The sequence below is a fragment of the Nomascus leucogenys genome, chromosome 23 (assembly GCF_006542625.1).
Source record: "Nomascus leucogenys isolate Asia chromosome 23, Asia_NLE_v1, whole genome shotgun sequence".
Taxonomy (NCBI): domain Eukaryota; kingdom Metazoa; phylum Chordata; class Mammalia; order Primates; family Hylobatidae; genus Nomascus; species Nomascus leucogenys.
Genome location: NC_044403.1, coordinates 828,251 through 842,109, shown reverse-complemented (window position 1 = coordinate 842,109; position 13,859 = coordinate 828,251). Strand labels below are relative to the sequence as shown.

The window sequence follows — 13,859 nt, the reverse complement described above, 5'->3', positions numbered from 1 at the left end:
GTGATCTTAAATATCTGAAAAGCGCCGACAAGCACCCCCAAGCACACATGACACATCAGTGTGTGGCAGGCGGGTACAAACCATATTAAGACAATACTGTGTTGAGATAAAAGCCGTATTTGAAGTATCACTTCTTTTTTTTTTTGAGACGAAGTCTTGCTCTGTCACCAGGCTAGAGTGCAGTGGCGTGATCTGGGCTCACTGCAACCTCCACCTCCTGAGTTTAAGCGATTCTCCTGCCTCAGCCTCCCCAGTAGCTGGGATTTCAGGCACACGCCACCATACCCAGCTAATTTTTGTATTTTTAGTAGAGATGGCGTTTCACCATGCTGGCCAGAAGTATCGCTTCTTCATTGCTCCTATTATGGGTAAGTCAATTTTCTGCCACAGGAGATAGACAAAATGCCTTCAGTGGAACAGCGGAGTTCCTCTAAACCATGCGGTTGAGGGTAGTTGTCCAGGTTCTTGGTGTCTTGAACAAAGAATTGAACAAACCACACAAGCAAGGCAGCCAAAGCAGAGACTTAAAGGAGAGCACACTCCACAGGGTGGGAGCGGGGCAGCAGTGGCTCAGGACAGACAAGTTACAGAATTTTCTGCGGTTTAAATACTCTCTCGAGGTTTACCATTGATTCACTTTATGTAAATGAAGTAGTGGCCAGCCACTAGCCCCATTGGTTGCGGGAGGGGACCAATCAGTGGTACTTTCATTTTCTGACTGCCACTCAGCAACTTTGACACAGAAAAAGGAGGGGTTGAAAAGGGAGTAGCCGGCAGGGAGCAGTGGGTCACGCCTGTAATTCCAGCACTTTGGGAGGCAGAGGCACGCTGATCACTTGAGGTCAGAAGTTCGAGACCAGCCTGGCCAACATGGTGAAACCTCGCCTCTACCAAAAATACAAAAATTAGCGTGGTGTGGTGGCAAGTGCCTGTAATCCTAGCTACTTTGGAGGCTGAGACAGAAGAATCGGAAGTGGAGGTTACAGTGAGCCAAGATCACACCACCACACTCCATCGTGGGCAACACAGTGAGATTCAGTTTTAAAAACCAAAAACAAAAAAAACAAAACTACAATAAACAAGACCATATAGTACTGACACAGGACAGGCATTGATCAATGGAACAGAACCTAGAACCCAGGAGTAAACCCTCACATTTATGGTCCCTAGTAAGGAACGATCAGAATCCAGGATATCTTAAAAACGTACAACTTGACAATCCAAAGACAACACAAATTTAAGGCCAAAAGTTTTGAATAGATACTTCTCCAAAGAAATCAATATGCACATAAAAAGATGCTTAACATCACTATCATCAGGGAAATGCAAATCACAACCACAGTGAGCTACCACTTCAGGCTCACTTCTATGGCTATAAAAGTTAAGTCTATGGATGTAGACCAACTAGGACTCTCAAACATTGCTATACAAAATGGTGCATGTCTATTCACAATAGCAAAGACCCAGAATCAACCTAAATGCCCATCAATGGTAAACTGCATAAAGAAAACAGTACACATACACTAGGGAATACTATGCAGCCATAAAAAAAGAATGAGATTGTGTCCTTTGTAGGAGCTTGGAGCTGGAGGACATTATCCTTAGCAAACTAACTCAGGAAACCAAATATCGCATGCTTTCACACATAAGTGGGAGCTAAATGATGAGAACACATGGACACGCAGAGGGGATCAACACACTGGGGCCTATAGGCAGGCAAAGGGTGGGAGGAGAGAGAGGATTCGAAAAAAAAACAACCAGTTGGGTACTAGGCTTAATACCTGGGTGATGAAATAATCTGTTCCACAAACCCCCATGACACAACTTTACCTATATAATAAACCTACACGCATACCCCCAAACTTAAAACAAAAGTTAAATAAAAAATAAAGTGGCAAATCTACTTTGGATAATGGCCTGGCAGTTCCTCAAAATGTTAAACAGTTATCATAACCAAGGAATTCCACTCCTAGGTATTTACCCAAAAGAAATAAAAACACACGTCTACATAAACACTATGAATGATCATAGCTGCACTATTCACAGTAGTCAAAGAGTGAAAACATGTCAAAGGTCTTAACTGATGGAAGAATAAGCAAAAGTGGCATATCCATACAATGGCATATCTGGTAATAAAAACGAATGAAGTAACATACATGTGTTAACATAAAATGAGCCTTGAAAACACGCTGGATGAAAAATATTATGACTTCAATTATATGAAATGTTCAAAATATGCAAACCTACAGAAGTAGATTAATGGTTACCTAGGGAAAGGTGCATTGGAGAAAATGGAGAGTTACCACTATTGAGTATGGAGATATTTTGGGGGTAATAAAATGTTCTTAAATTGATAGTGGTGATGGGTGCATAACTCTGAATATACTAAAAACCACTGAAACCGTACACTGGGTGTAAATGGGTGAACAAATGGCTTATGAATTTTATCTCTCACTACCGTTACGAAAGGCATGCTCTGAACAACTTGAAGCTGCTTGCATCTGGAGATGTCAGGGCTGCCCAATGGAGGGATGGTCTGCCTGAGAACCGAAGCAGAGGACAGCAGAGCTCAAAGATACAGTGTCCCAAATCTTTAAAACTCTCTTTCGGATTTAGATCCTGGATCCATCAAAACCCAAAGGTTGCGCTCCATGAACTTTTTCTCTTTTGAGAGTCTCGCTCTGTCGCCCAGGCTGGAGTGCAGTGGTGTGATCTCAGCTCACTGCAACCTCCCTTCCTGGGTTCGAGCAATTCTGTCTCAGCCTCCTGCGTTAGCTGGGACTACAGGCTAATGCCACCACACCTGGCTAATTTTGGGGTTTCACTTGGTTAGCCAGGGTGGTCTCGATTTCCTGACCTCATGATCCACCTGCCTTGGCCTCCCAAAGGGCTGGGATTACAGGTGTGAGCCACTGCAACCAGCGCATGGACAGAGTGAGACTCTGTCACCTGAACTAGGGTACGGTGGCGCGATCTTGGCTCACTGCAACCTCTGCCTCCCGGGTAGCTGGGATTTCAGGCATGTGCCACCATGCCTGGCTAATTTTTTGTATTTTTAGTAGAGACGGAGTTTCACCATGTTGGCCAGGCTGGTCTCCAACTCCTGACCTCAGGTGATCTGCCCACCTTGGCCTCCCAAATTGCTGGGATTACAGGCGTGAGCCACCACGCCCGGCCCTGATTCATGAACTTTAAAAGTATGTCATCTAATGAATTCTCCTTTGGGGCTAGAAAAATAATAATCTCCTTATGGTTTCTGTTTCTTAAAACTTAACTGGACAATACAATTTCTTTTAATACACTTTGTCATTTTAATCACTTTATTTACAAATGAAACCTTGTAATCTGATACATCAAGAGAATCTAAGTTACTGTCATTAAATCTTTGCGATCATGAAAACCAGGAGCATAAAATGTATAATTCCAATCTCACTTAAGATATTTACCTCAACAGCCTCCAACTTTGTTCTTCACTTACAAGTACACTTAAGGTATTAGGAATAGTATAAGTATTGCATAGTTGCCACCCAACAAAGCATTTAGAATTCCTCAAGGTCCAAGATTCTTCACAATCTTCTTCCAAAGTGAATGTTAACTTGCGTATCCATAACCAGGGTTAGTCAACTTTTCTCCTGGACTTACCTCAAAATGAATACACTCCCTGTCTCTTTTATATAATAGAGTGTGCCTCTAATGGGGGAGGGAGGGAGGCCTGATTAGATTCTTGAAATTCACCCTCATAAATGCCTTTTTTTTTTTTTTTTTTTTTTTAAAGACAGAGTCTTGCTCTGTTACCCAGACTGCAGTGCAATGGGGTGACCTCAGGTCACTGCAACCTCCGCCTCCCAGGTTCAGCCACTTGAGTAGCTAGGATTACAGGCATGTGCCACCACGCCTGACTAATTTTTGTCTTATTAGTAGAGAAGGGATTTCGCCATGTTGGCCAACTTGAGGCCAGGGCTGGTCTCGAGTGATCTGCCTGCCCCAGCCTCTTAAAAGTGCTGGCATTATAGGCGTGAGCCACCACACCTGGCCTACAAATACGTTTTAAGCAACATTAAATCAATTTCCTAAGCATTTGAGCTCCAACTATATTGAAGACACTGATAATCTAGGAGGGAAGAGAGATTCCTGTACAATCAGAGATAATGTAGAAGAACAAAGCTTTGGGGCAAGTTTGTCCTGCCTAGGAATTTAGTGGAGGCATTTTTTATTTCAAACAAGCCTGCAGGTGAATCCAGATGTGGACCAGTAGTGACGGGTACTTCCTAACAAAACAAGACCTACAAAAAAAGAGAATCTAAGAGGATCTACGGTGATGGATTTAACCAACAAAAAGCTCATAAATTTAGAGCTTAAATGAACCAGCTGAATTTCTGCTAAGACAGCATTACATGTCCCAGGCCACAAAATCTATTGCCTCTAACATGACAATAGCTAACATTTATTGGGCACTTACCACGCATCAGGAGCCGTTTAACTGTGATATGCATGAAACTCATGTAACTCTACCATAACAATCCTATGACATTAGTGCTTGTCCCCATTTTATAGATGAGAAAACAGGCAGAGGTTTATTTTCCAGGGTTGACTGAGTGCTACAGCCAAGATCTGAACCAAAGCAGTGTGGTTACAGGGACCATGGTTTTAACCATTAGGTGAAACTTCCTAACACACTTTGTGGTTACAGATGAAAGCCCTGGACATGACCACTTTGGCTGCACAGGAAGCATCCTTTCAGAGTGATGCTCTGTGCCACATTCCCCTATGTGCCACCAACAGTGATAAAATATAATAAAAACAATCAAATAAACACAGCACAGACAAAAGCAGACCTCTGCCCAAGTAACTTCCACCACAATTACCTTACCACAGACCTCTTTCCTTATTTTGCTAAGACTAACAACTGATTTTTCAGTACTATGCCAACAACATTTCTTCTCAAGCTTTGTCGTCAAATCCATTGTGTCCCACGGTTTAATTTTTAACCAATGTTGATTCACTGAGCTAGTAATTTTATTCGGTAATAGGTAAATTACTCCATAGTTGAGTGTGAGTAACTGCCTGGTTAAATCAGGGCGGGTTTCTTAGAGGTGATATACTTACCGTTAAGCACAACTTTACTCTTTAATTATCGTGTATGTTCCCATTGCCCTCCAAACACGTCAATCCCCCTCCACACCGTATTTACTTCTTTGGTCCTAGGGACAGCAAGAAACATTTTATAATAAAAGAGCACACGCTAATGTGTTTACTAGATATGGCATTGCTGTGCAAAACTGTTTTCTTTTAAGGCTGCACTGAAAGCATGCTAAGTTTACTGAATTCTTATTAAGTGTCCTAAGTAACAGAAATAGAAACTAGGTCTGGCCTGAAAATACCATTCACTTAAGTTAGAATTTATGGGCGCTCCTCTAGGTCCGCTACTGCAGTATCATTGCAGAACAGTAATACTGTATCTCTGCACTTGTCTTTATTGGGTTAGTATTAAATAGAAAAAAAATCCGACTGCACAGGGGAAAAAACCTGAAACCTTAACATGCACGCACATTAACAGTGAATGAAACATGACTAAAGCTAACACACTTAGCAGAAAAATACAATCCCCAAAGAAGCTCTGCGGCCCGCCCGCCACAAAATGAAAACGCGCCTCAAGCTTATACACATGCTTATATTAAGACAGTATATGCACTCGATGTACTACAAATAAATTGTTTCCACGGAAATGATTCCCCGAAAGTTTGTTGCTAAACTCAGGACCCTAAGGACGTTTGCTTAGGGAGTCCGTGCCCCTCGAGAACACCTAAGATGGGTACGCGTTTGTGCATTTAAAAACGCCTCAAGGAACTATCGCTGAGGAACAGAAAGCATCGCCGGCGCAGAAGCGTTCGCGGACCGCTTGGAGACAGATGCCAGGACAGCCATTCTGTTCCAGGAGGCTTCGGCTTAAGAGGCCCGGGGAGGAGAACGCTCGGGAAATAGCAAAAAAAAAGATTTATTTTTTCACTCCAGCGACAGGAAAGCCTTAAAAACATGAGCGGCTTCATACCCAGCCGCCTCACCAGCCGCGCCTCGCAGTTCAACAAAATGCGTCCCAGCCTTCGCCACTCGCGACCTCTACCGCGCAGAGCCGGGCCATGAGGGAAAACAGCCAGCGAGGCCCGCCCTCCGGTAAGGCTCGGCGTCCGCGGAGGCCCAGGGCCGGTCCCCGGTGCGGCGGGCACAAGCGAGCGCGGCGGCCCGGCCCAGCTCCGGCGGGGCCCGAGGCCCGGGTTCTGGGGCCGCCCGCGACCGCGTCCTTGCGGCAGAACAAAAGCGCTCGGCGCCGCGCGCCAGCCCGGGCCGCGACCGCCTCTGGCTCCCGGCCCCCGCCCCGCCCGGACCCCGGAAGGCGGAGGGACCTCGGGGTGCTCGCCTCACACTCACCGACACAGCGAAGAGGACCACCCCGGCAAGCAGAGAGAAAGCCGGCGGCCTCCCGGGCCCCAGAGTTTAAGTCAAGTGGGGTCCGCCTCCAGGGGCGGGTCGCGGAGCCAGGCCCAGGATCCAGGAACAACTAGGCCCCGCCTCACGCCCGAGGCGGTGGCTGCGAGGGCGGCGCCGCCGCGGTCCTAGTGCCACCCGGGAAGCCGCGGACCCGGCCCGCAGATTGCAGCCGGGCTTGCAGAGCGCTTTCATCTGCCCGACGCGGAAATCTCCTGCAGCGATCTTCTACCTTCAACGTGCATCCGCAGCACCCAGAGGGCATGTTAAAGAGAGATTGAGAACCACCCGCAAAACTGCTGATTCAGTAGGTTTGGGGTGGGGCTGAAAAATGTGCATTTCTAACAGGTTCCTGAGACCGACTGCTGCTGCTGGCCTCAGGACCAATTTTTTCTGTAAAGCGCATGGAAGTCAGAGTGCACCCAAGAGATTGTTAACCCTTAAAAACCAGAAAAAAAAAAAGAAATCAACAGGCTAGAGGCAAATAAGTGTGAAAGAAAGTGGATAGTCTATCTGGGGATTCTGAAAGTCCCTGAGGAAAGTTGACTTTGGAGACCAGATCACGAAGCACGACCTCTTAATTGCCGACCTTTTGTTATAGATTAACTCCCTTATTTTCTTGTTCCCAGCTCAGACCAGATGGTATCTGAGATAAAATACGCCTTGACGGGCGCCTGTAGTCCCAGCTACTCGGAGAGGCTGAGGCAGGAGAATGGCGTGAACCCGGGAGGCGGAGCTTGCAGTGAGCCGAGATCGCGCCACTGCACTCCAGCCTGGGCGACAGAGCGAGACTCCGTCTCAAAAAAAAAAAAAAAAAAAATACGCCTTGAATGAGATAAATGACCGCTTGACTATTATTACATCCTTAATGTGGAATGTTAAATAGACCCTTCCCAAAAAGAAACGCTGCCTAGAACCAATCAAATTGCTATGCGTTAACCTTCTATGGAAAATGTTGACATCCTGTTAAGCTTCCCAGATCCTGCCTGTATAAACGACCCTCAAACTTCTCCCTTTCAAAGCACTGACACCCATCTTTTGGAGTTTGTGTCCTACCAGGTCGCCATCCTCAAATTTTGCACTCAGATAAACCAATATTTAATCATATTGCCCGAATCTCATTATTAAAGTTTACATAAGCGTTTACTCAGTAATGAAGGTTGCAACCAGGATAGCAAATCAGAGATTGTGCCACTGGAGAGGGGCAAGGGAGCTTATGTTTATAGGAATTTATTTGTTACATAAATTGTCAGATTATTTCATTGGTGAATTAAACGAAGAAGTCTTTAATCATTACTAGAAGGGTGCGTTTGCGTCTTTCAGAAACAAAACAAACTATATACAGAATTTTTTTTTTTTTTTTTTGGGACGGAGTCACGCTTTGTCGCCCAGGCTGGAGTGCAGTGGCGCGATCTCGGCTCACTGCAAGCTCCGCCTCCCAGGTTCACGCCATTCTCCTGCCTCAGTCTCCCAAGTAGCTGGGACTACAGGTGCCCGCCACCACGCCCGGCTAATTTTTTGTATTTTAGTAGAGACGGAGTTTCATCATGTTAGCCAGGATGGTCTCGATCTCCTGACCTCTTGACCCGCCCACCTTAGCCTCCCAAAGTGCTGGGATTACAGGAGTGAGCCACCTCGCCCGGCCAGAATATTCTTAAAGATTGGGGGTGGCCAGGCGTGGTTGCTCAGGCCTGTAATCCCAGCACTTTGTGTCATGCGCGTCCGTGTGAAGAGATCACCAAACAGGCTTTGCGCGAGCAACAAGACTGTTTATTTCACCTGGGTGAAGGCGGGCTGAGTCCGAAAAGAGAGTCAGCAAAGGGTGGTGGGATTATCTTTAATTCTTAGAGGTTTTGGTATAGGCTCCTCGGAGCAATGTTTTGCGGGCAGGGGGTGGATCTCACAAAGTACAGTCTCAAGGGTGGGGGAGATTACAAAGAACCTTCTCAAGGGTGGGGGAGATTACAAAGAACCTTCTCAAGGGTGGAGGAGATTACAAAGAACCTTCTTAAGGGTTGGGGAGATTACAAAGTACATTGATCTGTTAGGGAGGGGTAGAAACAAATCACAACGGTGGAATGTCATCAGTTAAGGCTATTTTCACTTCTTTTGTGAGTCTTCAGTTGCTTCAGGCCATCTGGATGTATACATGCAGGTCACAGGGGATATGATGGTTTAGCTTGGGCTCAGAGGGCTGACAGTTTGGGAGGCTGAGGTGGGTGAATCACTTGAAATCAGGAGTTTGAGACCAACCTGGCCAACGTGGTGAAACCTTGTTTCTACTAAAAATATAAAAATTAGTCAGGCGTGGTGGTGGGCACCTGTAATTCTCAGCTACTCGGGAGGCTGAGGCGGGAGAATGGCTTAAACCCAGGAAGCAGAGGTTGCAGTGAGCTGAGATTACGCCACTGCACTCCAGCGTGGGCCACAGAGAGAGTCTGTCTCATGAAACAAAACAAACAAAAAAAGATTGGGGATCAGGCATGGTGGCTTATGCTTGTAATCTCAGCACTTTGAGGAGGATCACTTGAGGCCAGGAGTTCGAGACTAGCCTGGCCAACATGGTGAATCCCATCTCTACAAAAAATATACAAAAAAAATTAGCCAGGAATGGTGGCATGCGCCTGTAGTCCCAGCTACTTGGGAGGCTGAGATGGAGGGATCACTTGAGCTTGGGAAGCAGAAGTTGCAGTGAGCCAAGATTGAGCCACTGAACTCCAGCCTGGGTGACAGAGTAAGAACCTGTCTTGGAAAAAAAAAATAATAATATTGAGACCAGCTTTCTTGGGTTGTGTGTTGTTGAGAAAACGGTTGTGTGAGATATGAGTTCTAAATTTCTCTTCAAAGAATCAATATGTCAGTATGGTCAATTATTTGCCTTCTACTTTTAAACTTAACTTCCTCGTAAAGCAACCTTTTTCGATCACCTGCTCCACCCTGACTCATTCCAATCACCTGCTCCACCCTGACTCATTCCTATTAATTACCTGCTCCACCCTGACTCATTCCTATTAATTACCTGCTCCACCCTGACTCATTCCGATCACCTGCTCCACCCTGATCATTTCAATCACCTGCTCCACCCTGACTCATTCCTATTAATTACCTGCTCCACCCTGACTCATTCCTATTAATTACCTGCTCCACCCTGACTCATTCCTATTAATTACCTGCTCCACCCTGACTCATTCCGATCACCTGCTCCACCCTGACTCATTTCAATCACCTGCTCCACCCTGACTCATTCCTATTAATTACTGCTCCACCCTGACTCATTCCTATTAATTACCTGCTCCACCCTGACTCATTCTATCACCTGCTCCACCCTGACTCATTTCAATCACCTGCTCCACCCTGACTCATTCCTATTAATTACTGCTCCACCCTGACTCATTCCTATTAATTACCTGCTCCACCCTGACTCATTCCTATTAATTACCTGCTCCACCCTGACTCATTCCTATTAATTACCTGCTCCACCCTGACTCATTCCATCACCTGCTCCACCCTGACTCATTCCTATTAATTACTGCTCCACCCTGACTCATTCCTATTAATTACCTGCTCCACCCTGACTCATTTCAATACCTGCTCCACCCTGACTCATTCCTATTAATTACTGCTCCACCCTGACTCATTCCTATTAATTACCTGCTCCACCCTGACTCATTCCTATTAATTACCTGCTCCACCCTGACTCATTCCTATTAATTACCTGCTCCACCCTGACTCATTCCATACCTGCTCCACCCTGACTCATTCCTATTAATTACTGCTCCACCCTGACTCATTCCTATTAATTACCTGCTCCACCCTGACTCATTTCAATCACCTGCTCCACCCTGACTCATTCCTATTAATTACTGCTCCACCCTGACTCATTCCTATTAATTACCTGCTCCACCCTGACTCATTCCTATTAATTACCTGCTCCACCCTGACTCATTCCGATTTCCTGCCCTGCCTTAACCATTTTTCCTGCCAAACTGCTCACCCCATCACTCTCTTTAAATTAGCCAACCAGAATTAGTTTAGCCTGTGCGGTCTAACCCTAGCCAACAGGGGAACGACACAGCAGCAGGGGCCACGTGGGTCAGGAATAAGAACCCCTTCCCCTCCCTTGCCCAGGTGTGCGCTCACCATTGCTCCATCTGTGATGGCGCACCCGTCTATAGAAGTACATTGCCGCCGGGCGCGGTGGCTCACGCCTGTAATCGCAGCACTTTGGGAGGCCGAGGCAGGCGGATCATGAGGTCAGGAGATCAAAACCATCATGGCTAACACTAAAAAATACAAAAAACTAGCTGGGCGTGGTGGCAGGTGCCTGTAGTCCCAGCTACTCAGGAGGCTGAGGCAGGAGAATGGCATGAACCCGGGAGGCAGAGCTTGCAATGAGCCGAGATTGCGCCACTGCACTCCAGCCTGGGCGATAGAGCGAGACTCCATCTCAAAAAAAAAAAAAAAAAAAAAAAAGTACATTGCCTTGCTGAGAATTAAAAAGAAAATTTATATTCGAGTGCTATTTCTTTTGCAACACCAAAACTTTATTTATAACAGTTGTTTGCGAAGGAAATATTTTTCACACTTTCTTCGTGGGCCTCAAAGTTTAGCAGCAGCTCAGCATGGAGTCAATAGCCCAAGGTGGAGTCACTGGTATCAAGCCTGGAAAATTGCTAAGCTGCATAAGGAGGCTTTTTTTTTTCACGCTATTGCAGTAAGGACAACATCCATTAATGCAGAGGAATCTTTTCAAAGAAAATGAAATAGACTTAGGGTTTTTATAGGAGGAAGTAAACAAAGAAATCTTGTCTGAATGAGTAAGGGATGAGAAAGGGCAGAGGTGGTTAGTGCTTGTGATATAAGAGGGCAGACTATTCCTTTGCGCTTGAGGTTTGTTGGTTTTGGTTTTTAATTTTTGTAGTCTTCAATATCTCCTATATCCACCACCATCACCACCTCCTCCATATGGATCTCCGTAATCTTTTCCGCCATAATCTCCCCTCCCACCATCATCTCCTCTGCCTTGGAAACCTCCTTTACCACCTCCATCCCACCTCCTCCTCACTGCCCTCCTCCCTCTCCCCCACCACATTCCCATCGTCCTCCAACCCAGCCACCTCTTCCACCTCCACCCCCACAGCCTCTTCTACTACCACCTCTACCTCCACGACCACTACCTCAACCACCCCTTCCGCCACTGCCTTCTTGTCTCTTTTGCCAAGGGGGCATTTCAGAGGGTGGTGGTTCAATTTCATTTGGCCAGCCTCCCCTGTCTGGCACCCTTCCCATCAGCACCTTATTAATGGCTCCACTGCTTGTCCTAATGATCTTGGATAGATCATCATAAGCAGCAAGTAGATGCGCCATTACAATCGCTGTCTTGGGTGACAAAACATAACACTTAGGCTGGTAAATTCTTGCTGTGTCATCTGTTCTTACCTTGGCTGTATCACACCATCCAGCGGACTATACTCCGCATCTAATCGTTTCATAACATTCGCTGGAGGCCCTCATGTTCACAGGAAAGAGCATCATTGACTCTTTCCGGTAGTTCTGCCTGTTTCAAATTTAAATTAATTTTCAGCAGAGTGGTTTTCTTTAATTTTAATTGAAAAATTAACGATTTTTAAAAATTTGAAATAACATGGGATCTTGCTATGTTGCCCAAATTGGTCTCCAACTCCTGGGCTCAAGAGCTCTCCCGTCTCCGCCTCACAAAGTGCTGGGATTGTAGGCATGAGCCACTGCACCCTGCCTGTCTTTCACCTTTGATTCCACTTGGTTTAGCATAACCAGAATGTCAGAAGTTGTTTACTTGGGTACACTAAGGTTAGCACACAGAACTTGATCTTCCTGATAAATTTCATTATTTTTATCTAATTGAGAATTTTAATGTTTCTTGTTCTGTAATATCTGTGAAGCTTCAAGTTCTGTACTTAAAAATAGTAGGAGTTTCAAACAGTCCTTTTTATATTTTTTTATTTACAGTGGCGTGATCTTGGCTCACTGTGGGCTTGACCTCCTGGACTTAAGCAATTCTTCCACCTCAGGCCCCCAAGTAGCTGGAACAACAGGCATGCACCACTACACCCAGCTAATTTTTGTATTTTTTGTAGAGATGGGGGTTCACCATGTTGCCCAGGCTGGTCTTGAACTCCTGGACTCAAGCAATCCGTCCACCTTCATCTCCCAAAGTGCTGGGATTACAGGTGTGAGCCATTGTACCCAGCCAGTCCTCCTTTTTAAAAATGATCTTTAGTATCTCCTGATATGAGTACAGAATATGGACATACCATTTCTTTTAAAAAAATCATTTACCTCAAGCTGGAAGCTCTCTAGATCATCTCTTCCAGCAGAAGTCATACTTTCTTCCAACTTGCATAATGATTTTATTTGAAAGCCTAACCATATCCTGTATAGGAATATATATAGTTTATATATCTATTCCTTTACAGTGTATACCACCTTCTCCCTGTATAAAAGCCTATATATATAATCCTATACAGTATATGCTCCTACATATAGTCCACTCTGCTGCCTTCATAAGGGCTTGCTCCTCTAGCAATGGTCCCTTATACCCCAGCACCTTCACTGTGTCTAGCACATCTCCGTCTATTGTTGGTTCAGGACCCGGCTCCCGCCCTCTGGTGGCTCTTTGGCTCAAACCTGTTCAGTGCTCTTAAGTATGCCCTGAGGTTTGAATCTTGGTTCTACAGTTCCCTAGTGATACAACTTTGTGGGAAAATCACTTCATTTTTTTGCTTCTTTTGCTCATCTGAAAAATGGGGATAACAATAATACTTACCTCATTGAGTTTTTGAGATAGTTACATGAATTAGTACATATACCTCACCAGGAGCAGTTCCTGGAACATAGCTGGACACACTTGGCTCAGATAAGGGATTTTCTAGCACCTAGCCATGCAGGTCAGCAAGCAAAAATAAACCCAAGCAGAGGGACTTTTGTTACCGGGACCCCACTCCTATACAGCCTAAGGAGGGTTTAGTGTCCAATAGGATTTAATGTCTGGGAAGCTACAACTGTATTTGGGATAAAGTGGCTGATCTCTCTGCCATGTATCCTTGTCTCTTCTTGTGCTAATTTTATCCTCTCTCTGCTAGGTAAGTAAAGGTTGTCTGATTTTTCCAAAAGTGTTTGATCTTTGCACAGTCTTAAAGTACAAGTGATATTCATTAATAGAGTAGTCTTAAATGGTCACCAGTAAGAAACTTGCAAAGAGAGAATGCAATCTCATGGACCTGAAAGTTTCTTTACTCAAGAGCCAAGCTTTACACTGTCTTCTCTTTAAGAGAGTTACAACCTAGTGTGCCAGAAAGCCTTGTCAACTGGTCAGGCTTGGGAAAGATTCCCCTCAT

General features: G+C 45.4%; 1 protein-coding gene and 1 pseudogene across 3 annotated transcripts in view; both read right to left on the bottom strand.

Moving 5' to 3' along the window:
- Nucleotides 1-6,513, bottom strand: part of RESF1 (retroelement silencing factor 1) — a 34,660-nt gene extending 28,147 nt beyond the window's left edge. For all 3 annotated transcript variants that reach the window (XM_030804598.1, XM_030804597.1, XM_030804599.1), the window contains exons 1-2: nucleotides 6,427-6,513; nucleotides 5,107-5,201 (exon numbers count right to left, since the gene is read on the bottom strand). The gene's annotated coding sequence lies outside the window, so the exon portion shown is untranslated. The remainder of the gene's footprint in view (nucleotides 1-5,106; nucleotides 5,202-6,426) is intronic.
- A 4,820-nt stretch (nucleotides 6,514-11,333) lies between these two features.
- LOC100583566 lies at nucleotides 11,334-13,859 on the bottom strand (annotated as a pseudogene).